The 18,543-nt window shown below is 51.6% G+C and overlaps 1 pseudogene; it reads right to left on the bottom strand.

Moving 5' to 3' along the window:
- Positions 1–10,152: 10,152 nt before the first annotated feature.
- LOC140898245 (C-type lectin domain family 2 member D-like) lies at positions 10,153–17,284 on the bottom strand (annotated as a pseudogene).
- Between the last annotated feature and the right edge of the window lie 1,259 nt (positions 17,285–18,543).

Below are 18,543 nucleotides of genomic sequence, written 5' to 3'. Positions count from 1 at the left end.
GTGGGTGTGTGTGTGTGTGGAAAATGGGAACAGGGAATGGGGGTAAGGAAATTGGAATCATGTTTGGCTAAGGGCAGGAATGGGAACAGGGACACATGTGTAAGGCTCTGTGGTGTCAGAGCTGGGAAGGGGAACACTAAGGAAGAAAACTGGAATCATGCTTGCTGGAAGTTCACCCCAATAAACATCGAATTGTTTACACCTTTGGACTTCGGGTATTGTTGCTCTCTGTTCATGAGAGAAGGACCAGGGAAGTAAGTGGGTGAAGGAATAAGCCCCCTAACATCTTGGTGCCGGTGCCGGACTCGGATGCATCACATTGGATAGGTGAGTGGCAGCCTGTAAGTCCCCCTCCCCAACAGTCCGCGCAGCTGCTTGGAGTGGGTATCGCAAACTCTCGTGATGGTAGTTGGGGGTTCTGGCAAGCCAGGGTAAAGGATTTTTTGAATAAATGGATAAGGAAGAACCAGGGCCCATCCCAGGTGCAGAGGTCAAACTGGGATGAGATTAAAAAGGAAACGGAGGAAGTGTTAGGGGACCCAGGGGGATGGGGGGTGGCTGAGGAGCCCACCCTCCTTGGTATATAGGTAGTGGAAGAAGGTCCCTGCCCATGGGGACTGAATGCCTTCCAGGGAAAGGAGGCACTTCAGTCTGCTTGTGAGAGGTTTGAAATAAGGGCAGCATTATGGGAAGCTGCCTGTAATCTTTCAAGTTTGGTGCTGCTTCAGCAAGGGCTGCTGAAGGGTTGTAAATTAGTGTAACCCTTCTGCCTATCAGAGTTGGCAGCAACAAGGGCCCGGTTCAGTATCTAGGGGATCCATTTCAATAACACAATGCAAACCGGCTCGAGCCCCCACCCAGTGACCTGGGACAAATATATACCACCCCCGCTGGGTGCCTCCAAGAGGCAATACTTCCCCGCTCGCAAGCACATAGTCTGAGTGTAGCAAAAAGCCTTTTAATAACAGAGAGAAACATTGTGGCATTATGTTGGGGAAACACCACCAACAGGATTCGTAACACAACCCATGAGCAAAAAAATCCACCCCAAACAAATTGGGGCATGCCCCTTTGCCTTTGGTTCTTGAGTCCAGCAACCCCAAATCACCCAAAGTCCCAAAAGTCTCTGTCCCTGGTCAGGGCAGCCCCAGAGTTCAAAAGTTTATCTGCGGAGCTTTACCTCCCAACCTGGGTGGAGATGGGACGGGGGTAAGAGGCACCTTACATGATCTGAAGCTGACCGCCCCACAGCTCCATAGGCCTTCGCTTCGCTCCGCCAGCTGCCCTATGAACTCCTTCGCTCAGCTCCGCTCCACGGCCCACCAGCAGCTCCCGCCGTCCCACGAACTGCTCCACCAGCCGGTCCACAAACTGCTCCATGTCCCACCAGCAGCTCCTGCTGTCCTACGAACTGCTCCACCAGCCTGTCCACAAGGCACTCCAGCCCTCCCCGCAAACTGCTCCACAATATATTTTCAGGTTTCCCCACTACTTAACACAATGCTCAGTGATTTCAGCTCTTTGGTGAATTCAGCTTGTAGTAGGGGAGCTTCCGTGCTAGTGCACCATAAGCCCAAAGTGAGCTCAGCAGCCTGTAACTAGACTCCTAATGGAATCAAAATTAGCTCTAGATATTCCACAGTGGAGAGAAGAGGCAGCACAATTAGCATGTAAGACCCTCACCAAGGAACCCATACCACCAAGTATTAATACTTGTCCCCAGCCTCTCTCAATTCACAGAGTTTTAAAACCCATGACCCTTGCCTAGCGAGTGCTACTTAGTTGATGGTGAGTCCCTCCATCATAACAAAAGGCCAAGTACAGTTCCAAGCACAGTTCCCATAATCAGGGTAATAACAATTTATTCTTCCTGCCCCAATAACAGAGACACTGGGGATCCCACAGCAGCCAAAGTGACCATTTGGGCAGCTATGGCCTCATTCTAGGCGGGGTGGGTGTGCCTATGCAAATGAGATCAGCCCCTGAAGTTCTTTTCCACAACTTGCCACACCTCACCACCAGATGTCAGGGTGGAGCTCATCCTGACACTGCTTACATCAGTTAGGGGTAGTGAAAGATGATTTGGCACAAAAGGGTTTATAGTCAAAAGCAGAGTTAACAGACGACCTTTAGAGACTGGAGCTGGGACTTGGTCCTGGGGGAGTGGAGAGAAAGAAGGGGAAGAAAAAAAAAAGTTTCCAAGTGCAACCTGCCTTTCCACACTCTTTTGTTTTTCTGAAGTTTTAATAGAGGGCACTTTGGGTACTTATGTGAGATGTCAAGAAGGAAGTTTTTGTTTAATGATAAAACCCAGTTATATAAATGTAACTATATGTGCAACTCTGTGCAGTCACATTGGATGGAAGCTTGGTAATTAAATTATCCAAGGGGGTCAGGTAGAGTGGCTACTACCACCACTATGCTTCTGTCCCCAGAAGTCTTTACAGCTATTCTGAGGGAAAATGGGCCCTTTTCCCACAGAAATGCGGTCTATAAGGGACTGCTGCAGGCAGAGAGAGAATCTGATCAAAATTATTTGACTTTTGGGTAATGTAATCAAAATCACTAAAGGATGGAAGGGGTTTCTATTGGAACTTAACTTGGCTGACCCTGGTTGTGTCTCGTTGTACAAGATGAAATTGGGGTACAGTTATGTAAAAGAGTAATCACAGTGCAAACGATGTTAGGCAAAAGAGAATTTTGTGTGTGTGCACAGGTGAAAGGAAAAGAGGAGGAATGATGGGAACACTGAGCCTTGGGGTGGCTCTGGGGGATCAGATTGTTGCTTTGGTGGGTGTGCATGAAAATTCTGTAGGCATGGGGGAGGCAGTTATACCTTGTGTAAAATTAATATGGCTAATATAATGTTATGGAGGTTAAACTATATGGAAGGAATTTTCATTTTCCCAGGATGTGTGCAGTGTATATTGGAGAAGGGGTAAAAGAAATGCAAATAAAACATGGTATTTCATTAAAATCCTAATAGGGCTCCAAAAGGAGCCACAATACGTTGTGCTTTCTTTTTCAGATCTCTGTGTGTTTTGGAGCAGGAGATGAAAGTGGGAAGTAATCAGAACTCTGGTGGAAGTAAAATGTTTCCCTTTTAAGACAGTGTCTGAGCTGCTAACAGCTTTGGATCCAAAAGCAAGCTAGTAAGCCTCTGTGTGTAAAGGCAAATCACCTAGCTGATGGGCACAAAGGAGCTGCAAATAACGAATACATCTGGTCAGCAAACAAGCTGCTAGAAGACTCAGATTATGGCCCTCTAGGAAAGGGAGGTGAAAAAACAAGTCAAGCCTGAAAGTAAGGGGGACAGGTTAACCTTAAGGGGTGTGTGTGTGTGTGTGTGTACAGTGCTAAAATCTGAAGCTGTCTCTCAGCTATTACCTGAGAATAAACTTAAAGCTTGGTACAGCAGGGAAACTATTGCAAACATGGTCTGTTGTACAAGAGGGGAAACTGAGGTAAACCACCTCAGGAATTTCATAAATGACCAGTGAGTGGGGTAATTCACTAGCCTGACTATAGAACAAAATAAGGACAGCCAGGAGGTAATTCTTCTATTTTTCCTGCAATTAGCAAGGAAGTTTGTAAAAGAAAGTGGTATTATTATTAAGCAATAGTCTGTCCCCACCAGGGGGGTGGAAATTGTTTCTTTTGCTTTTCAGACACTCTACAAGCAAGCTGGTGCCAGCGGAAGAATAACTCAGAATACCATGGATCTATGTTTTGTGGTGTTTGTCTGTGGTGTTTGTCTTGTTGCTAGCATTGCTGTGTTTCAATGAACAAAAACCTCATGATGTGGGTGGGGGATAGCTTCAAAAGGCTGACCTTTGGGGGGAGATGTGTATGGGAATGCAAAATACTCAACTAGGAGGCCAGCACCTGTGTAATAGCTACCGTGGTACCTGGAAATGGAATGGCAACTAAGGTGGTCCCCACAAGCCCTATGGAAATAATGAGAAGGGGAGGAGCTCACTGGGAATCAATGGAGGGGTGTGTAAAATAGTGTAAATCAACAGAAGATGTTTGGATGTGCCCCTCTCCTATGACTATAGAGGAGCAGGATCAATGGCCTATGCAAGGGGTGGACAATTGGGTGTACTGTGTATAAGGTGTTTTACTGGGAATGTACATATTACTGGGGGCACAGTTACACCAGCCCATAACAAAATTACACACATCCACATGCTGCTATCTGGACTTTGGTGCACAAATGGATCTGTGAATCTTACTGCTGTGAATAATCAAACCAGGGCCTACTGCCTGATTCCATACCAAGTGGTCAAGCTGGTTTGGACAATATCCCATTTCTCTGTGAACATTCAATATATATATAAAATATATATATTTTAAGGTCAGGCTTGACAAAGCCCTGGCTGGGATGATTTAATTGGGGATTGGTCCTGCTTTTGAGCAGGGGGTTGGACTAGATGACCTCCTGAGGTCCTTTCCAACCCTGATATTCTATGATTCTATGAATACTTATTTCCAATGGGTTTATTTTATAATTGTATGGTACAAATGAGAGTCAGCAATTTTTCAGCAATAGTGGCTGTGGCAAAATTTGTATTTTTAGGTCTGATTTTCGAAGCAAGTCGTTTTTAAGTCAGGAGAAACTTGGGGTGCGCAAGACAAATCAGACTCCTGAAAGGGCTGAAGTGGTTTGGAAAGGTTGAGAGCCACTGCCCTAACTCATCTCACAGCCTGGGACGTCTTCTCGACTGACGCTCTGCAGGAAAGTTAGAGATGAAGGACAACACCAGAGCCCTGCTTCCCATTAGCGGGAGGGGGAGGAAAGACTCGCCCCTGGGCCTTTCCTTGTTACAGGGACCCACAGTGACACGGACTCTCTCTCACTCTGCAGCTTCTCAGGCTCTGCTGATGGGAACAGCTGCGGGTGGATAAAAGGCAGCCAGGTTCTGTCTGAGACGTGTGCCGCGGAGCTCAAATGGATCTGCCAGAAAGAAGCGGCCGTGATAGAAACAGTGCAACTGATGATACACATTTGTGTATCTGTAATGTGAAGTACCCCCTGTTTAGTCTCCTGGGTAGGGCCCTACCAAATTCACCCATCCAGTTTGGTAAATTTCATGGTCATGAGATTTTTAAGTCTTTTAAATTTTACAGTTTTAGCTATTTCAATCTGAAAAGTCACCCTGTTGTAACTGTGTGGATCCCATCCAGAAGAGGGTCAAGGGGGGGGGGGGGGGGTTCAAGGCTGTTGGGGGAGGGGTGTCACGGTATTGCTCCCCTTACATCGGCACTGCTCCTGGCAGTGGTGCGACCTTCAGAGCTGGGCTCCCGGCCGGCAGCCACGGAGCTTTCTGCTGCTGGGGGAGGTTCCTGGAGGTGGCTCTGATCTGGCCCTGGGAGCAGCCCATGCAGGGGACGAGGTCCTGTTCCTCCCCAGCCCAGCCTAGCCCGAACTTGTAGCTAGAGCCTGGCACACAGTAGGAGCCCTTGCCCGGGACACTTCCAGCCCTGCCCCTCCCCCATTCCAGGGTCCAGCACTCAGAGGTTAAAAGGGTCTGGAGCTGGCGGTTGGCGGGGTTCCCTCCTGACCACCGAGCTCGGGGCAGTTGCCCACGTCACCCACCCATAAGTTTGGCCCCTCCCCCCCAACCTCCCACCCTCACGTCTGCACTGTTGCTGGCAGCAGCGCTGCCTTCAGAGCTGGGCACCAGACCAGCAGCTGCTGCTCTCTGGCCGCCCAGCTCTGAAGGCAGCGTAGACATAAGGGGGGCAGTACTGGGACATATCCCCCCCTCCCCCGCCAGCCAGATTTCACAGGGGAGACCAGATTTCACAGGCTGAGATGCATTTTTCATGGTCATGAATTTGGTAAAGCCCTACTCACGGGGCGGGACTGTAGCTTTAGGCAGAGCAGAACTCTGGGCATTGCTGGGACTCAGGTGCCCCGCGCAGTCACAGTTCCTCTCCTCGGTCCTCCTCACTGGGATGGGGCCTTGGGGTGTAATTTTTAACTGCCCCAAACCTGCAGTAAGTTAATACCCTGCAATGCTTCTCAGGGTACCCAGGGCTGGGAGGCACCTCGCCACCACCTGCTCTTTGCCTGAGGGAGCCTTGTCTGTGCCTGCCAGGGGTCAGCTCCCGAACTCCACTGGCCACACGCACTCGCTGCTGGGCCTGCCGTCACTGCAGGGTAGCAATAGGCCCACTCTGCCCTCAAGCCCTCTGAGCATCTGTCTGGAGCGAACAGTTCCTGGTCCCCTGGGCACTGGCAGGATTCACAGATTCACTATTTCCAAAGGAACAGTAACATCCTCGGCCCCAGCTTACCAGGTCCAGCTCCGATCACTGCTCCACTTAACACACAGCGCTGCCATAGGCTCACAGCGAAATCACCCCTCAGTTCAACAAAGCCAAGCGTCAAGTAGAAGTGTTGGAAACAAATGGTTACATATAACAAAGTCATAACATGTGTTCTAGAGCCTAGACCGAACTAACAAGGTATTCTCCTGTCTAACCAAGTACAGCTCACCCGAAATCCTTGCAGCACTTCAGAGCCAGGCAGGCTCGGACCCTTCTTTCATGAGACATGCGTACTGTCAGTTTGTCTCCGAGGGGACGGATCCAGTAGGTCTCTGCACACCGAGAGAGATCAGACCGATCCTTTGTCTTTATGCTTAAACACCACAGATGGACACACACACAGCCCCCTGCTGTAAGTTTCTTCCTGTAGATTTCCCTTTTTTGTGGATTTTGCAATCTAATTTTGCACCTGGCTCAGTGCGCAAAGAGACATCCTATGTCAGGCTCACAATACACAGAGGGCCGGACAGGGAGGTAACCTCACTTGTCTCCTGTCTGAAAGGAGCATCTGAGGTACATCACCTCCCGTGACCTGCCTTAACTCCAAGACCTTAAGGGCACCATTGTCCGTCTAGAGACACTGCTCCTTACATAGTATCCGTACAGAGGTCTTGCTCCAATTATGGTGACCATTGGGCTACTGGCCCTTGATACAGACCTCACATGCCCCCTTTGGTGAACTATTCTGTACACCACTGTGACTATCAGGCATCTCAATCAGGGGAACATGTACTCCTGGCGATATGCAGAGACCTTCCAGGTGATACATCAACTCATCCAGGTTTCAGAGTAACAGCCGTGTTAGTCTGTATTCGCAAAAAGAAAAGGAGTACTTGTGGCACCTTAGAGACTAACCAATTTATTTGAGCATGAGCTTTCGTGAGCTACAGCTCACTTCATCGGATGCATACCGTGGAAACTGCAGCAGACTTTATATATACACAGAGAATATGAAACAATACCTCCTCCCACCCCACTGTCCTGCTGGTAATAGCTTATCTAAAGTGATCATCAGGTGGGCCATTTCCAGCACAAATCCAGGTTTTCTCACCCTCCACCCCCCCACACAAATTCACTCTCCTGCTGGTGATAGCCCATCCAAAGTGACAACTCTTTACACAATGTGCATGATAATCAAGTTGGGCTATTTCCTGCACAAATCCAGGTTTTCTCACATCCCCCCCACCCCCATACACACAAAAACTCACTCTCCTGCTGGTAATAGCTCATCCAAACTGACCACTCTCCAAGTTTAAATCCAAGTTAAACCAGAACATCTGGGGGGGGGGGGTAGGAAAAAACAAGAGGAAACAGGCTACCTTGCATAATGACTTAGCCACTCCCAGTCTCTATTTAAGCCTAAATTAATAGTATCCAATTTGCAAATGAATTCCAATTCAGCAGTTTCTCGCTGGAGTCTGGATTTGAAGTTTTTTTGTTTTAAGATAGCGACCTTCATGTCTGTGATTGCATGACCAGAGAGATTGAAGTGTTCTCCGACTGGTTTATGAATGTTATAATTCTTGACATCTGATTTGTGTCCATTTATTCTTTTACGTAGAGACTGTCCAGTTTGACCAATGTACATGGCAGAGGGGCATTGCTGGCACATGATGGCATATATCACATTGGTGGATGTGCAGGTGAACGAGCCTCTGATAGTGTGGCTGATGTTATTAGGCCCTGTGATGGTGTCCCCTGAATAGATATGTGGGCACAATTGGCAACGGGCTTTGTTGCAAGGATAAGTTCCTGGGTTAGTGGTTCTGTTGTGTGGTATGTGGTTGTTGGTGAGTATTTGCTTCAGGTTGCGGGGCTGTCTGTAGGCAAGGACTGGCCTGTCTCCCAAGATTTGTGAGAGTGCTGGGTCATCCTTTAGGATAGGTTGTAGATCCTTAATAATGCATTGGAGGGGTTTTAGTTGGGGGCTGAAGGTGACGGCTAGTGGCGTTCTGTTATTTTCTTTGTTAGGCCTGTCCTGTAGTAGGTAACTTCTGGGAACTCTTCTGGCTCTATCAATCTGTTTCTTTACTTCTGCAGGTGGGTATTGTAGTTGTAAGAAAGCTTGACAGAGATCTTGTAGGTGTTTGTCTCTGTGAGAGGGGTTGGAGCAAATGCGGTTGTATCGCAGAGCTTGGCTGTAGACGATGGATCGTGTGGTGTGGTCATGGTGAAAGCTGGAGGCATGCAGGTAGGAATAGCGGTCAGTAGGTTTCCGGTATAGGGTGGTGTTTATGTGACCACTGTTTATTAGCACTGTAGTGTCCAGGAAGTGGATCCAGATATTTACCTAGTTTTAAAACAGGCTACATAAAAAGTACTAGCGAAGTCAGTACAAACTAAAATTTCAGATCGTGACTTGTTTACACTGCTCCTGAAAGAGGTACAGTCATCTGGAAAGGTTTAAAACGACTGATGTAAAGATCAGACCCAGGGGATTCCTGGAAAACCTTCTGTGCTGCCTGCCACTTGGCACCAAGGGGTCCCTGAGTCACATACATCTTTCCCCCAAACTCCATCTCTGGGCAGGCTCAGCTCCTCTCTCCTGCAAGGAGGGAACTGGAGCCAAGGCCGTGCAATAGCGCTGTCCGCAGTGTCTTGAGAGAGTGCGCGCCAACCTCAGGGCAGACTGCTGGGAACCAGGGCACAAATCCAAACTGGCTGAGAATTCTAGACCTAGATTTCACCAACCAAACATGCAGGGTAACCTCTCCCGGCATCCTAACAGCCTAGCCATGCAGTCCCCTTGGGTTCTCCGATCTGTCTCGCAACCCAGGTGAGCCTGCCTTTGAGAGACAGATGGTCTCTCACACTCAGAATCACAACAGTATTCAGGTTACTCCCAGTCCCACAGGTCCAGGCACCCCAGGTGAACTGCACCTTAGACGTCACACCAAAGACAGTGCACGTAGCCAGTCTTATTATATGACAATTTATTAAAAAGGAAATAAGATTTATTTACAAGGCTAAAGCTGGTGAACATACATACCTTTTGAAACTTTGTAGCTTAGTTGTGTAACAAAAGCATCTATAGCAGACATGGGGACTTTGGCATGACCTGGCACCTGGTTTGTCTATGTCACACCTACCCCCTCCCTGCCCCTTTCAAACCCACTGGGCTCCAGGAAGGGAGAGAACAGACATTTCTCCTCTTACTCCTACGTTCCAGGCCCTAGGTGTCCCAAGAGGAGTGTAACAGGGGTCCTACTCCCTTGGCAGGTGCAGCGCTCTTAAAAAATGGAAAATTCAAACTAGTTTAAAATGTTCATTCTTTCATCCAAAGCAATATCTGGCAACAAAAACCAGGAACTGGTGGTGTAAACCTGCAAACTTCAAAATCAATTGGGTTTTCAAAACACCCCAAAAACTGACCCATAAAAAAATCTTGTTAAAAAGTTGCTGGGGGGGGGGGAAATGGAGAACATCCCCCCTCAGCTCTATTCCAGACCATAAAATGGGAATGAGGAATATTTTTAAAAGATTCCATACATAATTTTCTGTAGTAAAAAGCTTCTGTGAGGGAATGTCAGGGCAGCGAAAGCTGAGGCTGGTGCCTTGGCTCAGTTAGGCAGAGTTCCTGGTCCAGCTGAGGAAGGGTAGGAAAGGCTGGATTTGAGCCGTTCCACTGGCGGAAAAAGAGACGGCACGGGTTGGGGGAGAAGATGTGCAAATAGCATCTCTGGTTTCCACCTGAGTCCACAGTGCTCTGCCCAGTGATGCGCAGAGCATTCCCCGATATTCCGGAATTGCTCAGATGTGACGGTCACAAGAAATCACAGTCCGGCTTTTCCAGGGCTCGATTCTATAATACTCTTGTTACCAGCCCCCGTCCACGGCAACCTCCTGTGCCTCTGTAAATGCACCGGGTTTCGTGCAGATCCAGGGTCTCTCACTGCTGCATCGCAAGCTGCTGACCGCACTCAGACCGTTCAGATACGCACAGTCTCCTCCTCCTCCGATCGGAAACCTGCAAGACAGAAGCCAGGGAGCTGGTGTCAGGTAGGAGTTGGACATTTCCCATCAGCCACAGGCAGGGAGAGACGCTCTCGCACAGTGCAGGGAGCTGCTGCACTCACAGCCCCTCATGATTCCCCTTCCTGCACCTGCCACAGGCCCCAGCTAGAAAGGGGGCAGTGGGGCAGCAAGGCCAGGAAAGGTTCGAAGATCAACTGACCTCCATGGAGCATTTATGCCGGGTGGGTATTAACCCAGTTCCTACTCTCCCCCCCACCCCCCACACACCCAGCTGGGTCTGGATGGGCCCCTGCAGGCCCAACCCACCCAAACTGCCCCGGGCGCAGGTTCCAGGTGACTCTCAGCGTGGCGAGGAGCAGCCGTAACGCCGCACAGAAGAGCTGGGTCCAGGGCTCCCTGGACAGTTTACATCAGCTCTCAGGCCAGAGGCCTGTCAGGACAAGCTGCATTGCAGGGGGCGGCTGGAGTGAAATGCCAGCAGCACAAACCCAGCGGCCATGGGGTGACCTCAGCCACTCACACAGAGCTTCCCGTGAGAGCTGGAGGCCAGCGCTTCCCACCCGGAAACAGGGTGGGGTCCAGGCCCACTGGCAAATCCTCCCCCATGGTCCCATCCTGGGGACTCACAGTAGTCATGTGATGGGCTGGGAGGAGGCCCAGCACTACTCTTTGGGCAGGCCGGGATCTCCCTGCCCTCAGGCCACCAGCCTCTGGCTCGGGGTGAGATCTGTCCCAGAGAAGGGAGAACCCAGCTCACAGCCACCTGAGCAGATGGCTGTGGATGGCTCCCCGACCAGCATCACCCCGGAAAAGCTCTGAGGGGATGGCAACGATGCACCCAGAGCCTTCTGCTGGGGTGGGCGCCCACAGGGTGGCAGATTTCAGGGTTAACACCCCACTGAGATGCCTGTTTACCCAGTTCGGTAAATTGGCGTTACATTAGCTGTCCTCTAGTCATCGGGTACAGAAGCGGATTTAAATGATAGGTTACAGACTACAGTTAGTAGTCCTGCAATTTCACATTTGAGTTCCTGGTCCTGGTGACTTGTAACTGTTTAGTTTCTCAATTTGTTCCAAAACCTCCTCTAATGACACCTCAATCTGGGACAGTTCCTCAGATTTGTCACCTAAAAAGGACGGCTCAGGTTTGGGAATCTCCCTCACACGCTCAGCCGTGAAGACTGCTGCAAAGAATTCATTTAGTTTCTCTGCAATGGCATGGTGCCAGCTGTGGTGTGGACACACCCCAAACAGGCCTGCTAACAGATGGGCTCATGAGGCAATCACAAAGACAGACTGCTGCCGACATCAGGGCATCCTTGCTGGAATATGTGAAAATATCTGACCCGGATCAAACAGGTCATGAACTGACTTGTTTTCTAAGCCTCCTCTGGGCACATTTTCCAGCTTCCCATCAATCGCAAAGGGCTTTTTTAAAAATGCCATTCAGCTGTAAGTACCTAAGACTGGTCACACTGGGTCAGACCAATGGCCCATCTAGCCCAGTGTCCTTTCCTCCGATACTGGCCAGTGGTAGGTGCTTCAGAGGGAATGAACAGAACAGGGTCCATATCGAGTGATCCATCCAATTCCCACCCAGCTTCTGGGCAGTCAGATGTTTATGGACACTCAGAGCATGGGGTTGCATCCCTGACCATCCTGGCTGATAGGAACTGGTCGAGCTATCCTCTGTGAACTGATCTACTTCTTGTTTCAACAGAGTTATACTATTGGCCTTCACAAGATCCCCGGCAACAAGCTCCACAGGTTGACTGTATGTTGTGTGAAGAAATACTTCCTTTTGTTTGTGTCAGACCTGCTGCCTATTCATTTAATTGTGACAGGTTTCAGAGTAGCAGCCCTGTTAGTCTGTATTCGCAAAAAGAAAAGGAGGACTCGTGGCACCTTAGAGACTAACAAATTTAGTTGAGCATAAGTTTCGTGAGCTACAGCTCACTTCATCGGATGCATTCAGTGGAAAATAACAGTGAGTAAATTTATATATACACAGAACATGAAAAAATGGGTGTTTAAAACTATTTCCCCTTGTTTATTTCTCCCCCCGCTCCCCCACTGTTCCTCAGACGCTCATGTTAACTCCTGGAAATGTACTGGAAATGGCCCACCTTGATTATCACTTCAAAAGGTTTTCTCTCTCTCCCCCCACCCCACTCCCCTGCTGGTAATAGCTCATCTTAAGTGATCACTCTCCTTACAGTATGCATGTTGAATATCCATTTCTTCATGTTCTGTGTGTATATAAATTTACTCACTGTTATTTTCCACTGAATGCATCCGATGAAGTGAGCTGTAGCTCACGAAAGCTTATTCTTAACTAAATTGTTTAGTCTCTAAGGTGCCACAAGTCCTCCTTTTCTTTTTTTTCATTTAATTGTGTGACTGCCAGTTCTTGCATTATGTGAAGGAGTAAATAACACTTCCCTCTTCACTTTCTCGACCCCACTCATGATTTTATAGACCTCTTATATCCCCCCTTAGTCGTCTCCCCTCATATGGAAGCTGTTCCATATCTCTAATCATTTTCGTTGCCTGCCTCTGTACCATTTCTAATTCTAATAGATCCTTTTTGAGATGGGGCAACCAGATCTGCACACAGTGCTCCAGGTGTGGGGGTACCATGGATTTATACAGTGGCATGATGATATTTTATGCCTTTTTCTCTATCCCTTGCCTAACGTTTTTTAAAGGATGCTTGTTTTTTGCCTCTAACAACCTGGCATTTCCCCCCCGCCCACAAGGATGTTAAATTTAATTACATTATGGTCACTATTACAGAGCAGTTCAGCTACATTCCCCACTTGGACCGGGCCCTGTGCTCCGCTTAGGCCTAAATCAAGAATTACCCCTTCCCTTGTGGGTGCCAGGATTAGCTGCTCCAACAAGCCGTCATTGATGGTGTCTAAAAATCACTTCTCTGCATCCCATCCAGAGGGGACATGTTCCCAGACAATATGGGGATAGCTGAAAACCCCCATTATTATTCAGTTTTCTGCTTTTGTAGCCTCTCTAATCTCTGTAAATTTCACAGTCACCATCCTGGTCAGTAGTATACTCCTGCTGCTAGATTCTTATTCTTCAAGCATGGAATTTCTATTCTGAGAGATGCTAGCATACAGTTGGATTCATTTAAGATATTTACTCTATGCTTTCCTGGACATATAGTGCCACTCTCCCGCCAGTGTGACCTACTCTGCCGTTCTTTCAGTGCTGATGGTCCAGGGTCAAACCCTGCTATCGGCTCAGCTGGGGTTTGGTTATTTGATCACACCCAGATCCCACTGAAATCCCTCTTGGGATGTCATTTGGGCCATCTCTACTGTACCCCAGTTCTCATGGCAGCCCCAGGCACTCAGCGTTTGTGACTATCAGGCGTCTTTAACGCAGATGGCCCCACTAAAGCCAGACAGATCTGAAAGCTTTGGCCAGTCTCCCAGCAGACAACACTTGCTTCCACCCATCACTAATACACAGAGTACATAGCACTGACTGGTGAGTCTGCTGAACTCGGTATCTCAGACACCAGGGACCCAAAGCCCAGGCAATTCACAGAGGACTTACAGGTTGTTGAATTTGGAGCCATCGGCCCATTTCCAGAGCTGCCCAGGGTCCCTCCGGAGGCCAATCCAGTGGTCAAATCTGCCTTTATAGCGTAGCAGGAAAGCCTAAAAACAGCAGAGGGAGAGGTGGGGTCAGAGCACAGGCTCTGTGCACCAGAGAATCACAGGGATTCACTGAAGGGCTCTGTTTTCAGGGAACAGCTGGGGATTTTCGCCTCCCTCTTGCCCAGCTCTGGGTAATTCAGTATTAACTTTCCCATCCCAAACCCAGCTCCCCCTCACACCAATCTGCCCTGGGCTGGAACAGCTCTTGGGTGCTGCCGGGTCTAAGCTGCCCCCGCACCTCTCCATAGAAGGCCACATTCTGTGTCAAAGCCTCGCCTTACAGAACAGCTGAGCTCCCTTCCCCATCAGAGGGGAAGGGGAAGGAAAGAGCCCAGCTGAGCTCAATAAGGGATGCTGGGAAGGGCCAGGGATGAGAGTAGAGCCACCAAATCCTCAGCCAGAAGGGGCCAGGGCTAAGAGGAGCCCCCCCATCCTCATCTGGCTACCCAAGAGCACTGGCTCTTCAAGTCAATCTGGGATCTCAGTACCCCTTTGGCCCCACACCACCCAGAAGACACTCAAGCCAGCCTAGCCCGAGAGAGGGGCGGTCTCCTTTTGAGAGGGCTGACAGTGAGTGATTCCTGCAGTCAGACAAGGACACTAGAGGTGCCCCGGGCCAGCCAGCCAGCCAGGCCTGGCATTCAGCAGCTGGAAGCTCATTTACTCAGAGCTGCTCCTCGAGCCCAGGTTCTCCTGCAGCAGCTGCTGAGCCAAGACCAGAACATTGCAATTCGAGCATCTCTCACCACTTCCTGCTTACTGTTGATCTCAGCCAGGGAGGTGCTGAGCGCAGAGCAGTGGGTCAGGCTGCAGGTCCAGTTCCTTTCAGCCTCAGAGAAATAGTAGCATTTCCCTCGGTATCCGACCCAGCGACGGGCCCCGGTTCAGGTGACAGAAGCTTAGGTCTGCACACTGAGAATGAGACAGCGACACGTGGTGTGAGCGAGACCCACCACCCGCCAACGAGGAGAACAGGGGGAGATCAGCCCCTGCGCCCCAGGCTTCTGAGACACCTCGAACCAGGGTGGGTACTGAAAGGCCGTGAGGGAGCCAGGAGGACGCTGGGAATCCAGCCCCAGAGGGGGGTTATCTGACTCTGCTCTCACTCTCTTGGGTTCACATTCAACAGGGATGCAGCTGACAAACCGCTCATGCCATGAAGCTCAGGACAGAGAGCTGGGCCCAAGCTCAACAGTTACAACACGGGGTGGGCAGAGAGCTGCAGAGGGAGGGGACAGTTACCAGGGGGCCAGCAGGGGGGCAATAATTAATGGGTAGGAGATTAACTTCAACATGATTTGCCAGGTCTAGTACTCCAAGGAGTTCTGCTAGCCTGGACTGCTGCCCCCTCCCCCTGCTCTGCGCTTTGCTTCCCTGGAGAGGCAGGTTGAGATGAAGACGGGAACAAACTCCCTTCCCTTCAGGAGACCGAACGCCCGCTGCCCGGCTTGTCCAGCGCAGCCAGCCAGCTTCACGGTCACCATAAGCAGCTGCCATCTGCGCTCGCACACGCTGTCTGTGCAGGCGGGACGTCAATAGCACGACGAGACCCTGCCCTGCCGAGGTCACCAGTGGGTGGGTTTCACGCTGCGTTAAGGGAGGTGTCCGTACTGCGTTCCACGGCTCCTTTCAGTGACACGCCAGCACCTGCCCAGCACTGGGCACAACCCGGGGATGCAGGAAGGCCAGGCTGGCACCTCAGGGCGACACGCTGCAGGCAGAGGGCCCAGCTCATTGCTGCCCTGGGGCCCGGCAACAGTGACTTGGACCCAAAGGGCTCAGAGATGGGCTGCGGGGAGCTAATGTCAGTCCTGACACAGAGAGTGCCCAGGTGCAGGGGTCTGGGAGGGAGCAGGAGGAGGGTCGGGATCTGAGAGGGAGCAGGAGGAGGGTCTTGGAGGAACATCCCCCTGGAATCCTCTGTCCCAGGGGCAGAAGACAGGCCAGGAGGAGAGACTGAGTGTGGTGGCTCCAGGGGGAATGGGATGTGCAGAGAGGGGGAAGGGAAGGGCGAGAACTCACCTGCCAGGAGAATGATAAGAACTAAGAACATGATTGCGAGGGCGACTGCGAGCACAATTGTACATGTCTCGTAGTTACATTACCTGCAGTTAGGACGAGGGTCTGAAACAGAAAGACTTTTCAGGCAGGGCCGCGAGGACACGTCTCCCCGACAGCCCCAGGGCTGGAGCTGCCTTAGAACAGTGGTTCTCACCCACCGGTTCATGTACCCCTGGGGGTAAGCAGAGGTCTTCCACGGGGCACATCAACTCATTGAGAGGCTACATAAAAAGCACTAAGTCAGTACAAGCTAAAATTTCATGCAGACAATGACTCGTTTATACTGCTCGAAAGACTATATACGGAAAGGTACAGTGTTGATAGTCCAATTGATCTATTTCATAATTAAATATGCAACAATGAGAGAGTCAGCAATTTTTCAGGAATAGTGGCTGTGACATGTTTGTATTTTTATGTCCCATTTTGGAAGCAAGTTGTTTTTAAGTGAGATGAAACTTAGGAGAGTGCAAGACAAATCAGCCTCCTGACAGGGCAACAGTCCTCTGGAAAGGCTGAGAACCACTGGACTCGAACATGCACCGTTCTGTCGATTGCTCCTTCCCTCAGACGCTCTGGGAGAGGAGCCCGGAGGGCCAGGCAGGCTGGGGCTGGCCTCTCCTTCCCCTCAGCCCAGTGCCCTCCCCTGGGCACTCCCAGCCAGGCTGCCAGGAGGCCTGGTGAGCTCAGGGGCACAGAGATAAGGACCTGCATGTCCTGGTGGCAGTTGCTCCAACTGCCCCCCCACCATCCCCACCCCCATTCTGCCCCCTGCCGAGCGCTGGCTGGGCCCACACTGCCGAGTGCCCCTGTCCCCACACACTGGGGTCTCACACTGGCCATACACAGCAGAAGGAGGGAGAATGAACCAGGCAGAGATGGGCCAGGGCTGTCACAAGGGGTCTGACACACCCAGCCCAGGAGGGCCCTGCACAGCCTCACGGCCTCCGCTGTGTGCGCCAGACAGCAGCTGTGAGCCGGGGATCGGTGCCCTGAGAGCCCCTGGGTGTGATCCAGTCCCTGCTGCCCACAGACGGGGCGTTGCTGGGCACTGGCTGCTGCCACTGAGAGCCTGGCCCCATGTGGGGCAGCCTCAGTGTCTCTCTCCAGCCTGTTCCCAGCAGCGACACCCCATTACCTGGCTCTCCTCCAGTCTCCAGGTGTCCATTGCCCTCAACAGGCCACTCCTGCAGTGGCTCTTCGCTCCCAGCAGGTCCAGGTGCTGGCCTCATCATCTCTCTCAGCGACGCTCGGGCTGCACACGCTGCTGGAGGCGCTGGGCTGGGGTCGACTCCTCTCTGTGACTGGGTCCGATTCAGCAGCAGCGAAGCCAAGCTGGGGCGGGGGTCCCGGCCCTGCTTCCCCCCGCACCCTGCTCCGGGCTCTCCAGCCGATCTGAAAGTCGAGATGGACCCAGCAGGACAGGTCAGTGGGGGAGGGGAGGGGCGCGATTTGTGGTTTCTCGTTCCCTGCCCAGCAGCCCAACCCCCAGCCAGAGGCGGTGCCATGATGATTGAACCCCCTTAAACGCCATGGCCCCTCCATCCCCCAGGGCTTCAGAGACCTGATCTGCTGAGGACCCCACCCGCCAGGCACCACCCACGCGTGACAGTCCTGCCATAAAACATTTGAACATTTTGACCCGTGACTTCACTTGTTGACCCGCTTCCGCCCTCAGCAAAGGCTCAAGGGGGAGGGTCCTCCGGCGTGTCCGGAACCCAGCGCCCCGCCCGCTGGCTGGCTCGGACAGTCCAAAATGACGTGCCTGGTTCTCAGACTTGTCCCTGCTGCTGGGGATCAGCTCTCACAGCAGGGCACCCCCAGGCTTTCTCCGGGAGAAGCCCCCCCGCCCCCCCCCAGCTGTCTGCTGCCGGGTTCCCGGTCCCTTCCCTCCAAGCAGCCGGGACTGGCGGCTCCCGGAGGCAGAAGACCCCGGGCTGGCCGGACCGAGTCAGACGCGGGATGGTTGTGCCCGAGGGGAGAGCGATAGTAATCCTGAACTTCAGCAAGGAGGAGCCAAGATGGCAATAAACAGGGTCCCACGTCATCGGGGTTGCAGTTGGGTTTGTAACCTCCCGCACCCCGCCCGCTCCTCCACCCCCAGACAGATTTATTCCCTCTCCCTGGGGGCAGAACTTTATCTCCATGTGCCCAGCTCTTCTCTCCTGCCCACAGACCCCCCATCTCCACTGGTCTCACTGCAGAGCAGGTCGGTTCCTCGCTGGTTTGCCTCCCTCTCCGACTGTGGGCTGCTAAAGTGATCTCGGTTGGGCTGACAGCAAAGGGGGGGGGGGGGGGCGCTCAGGCAGTGGGGGGGGGCGGGTTGGATCTTAGTCCCAAGAGCTCTAATCTCCAGCTAGGGAAAGTTCCGCCGGGCAGGTGGGTGCTGACCCCCCTCTGCCCGCGCCCCGCTCCACCCCCGCCCCCTTTCCAACCCCTTCCCCAAAGTCCCCGCCTCAACTCTGCCCCCTCCGTGCCCCGATTCCGACTC

Source organism: Lepidochelys kempii, chromosome 14, assembly GCF_965140265.1.
Source record: "Lepidochelys kempii isolate rLepKem1 chromosome 14, rLepKem1.hap2, whole genome shotgun sequence".
NCBI classification, from domain to species: domain Eukaryota; kingdom Metazoa; phylum Chordata; order Testudines; family Cheloniidae; genus Lepidochelys; species Lepidochelys kempii.
This window is presented reverse-complemented; position numbering and strand designations above follow the sequence as displayed.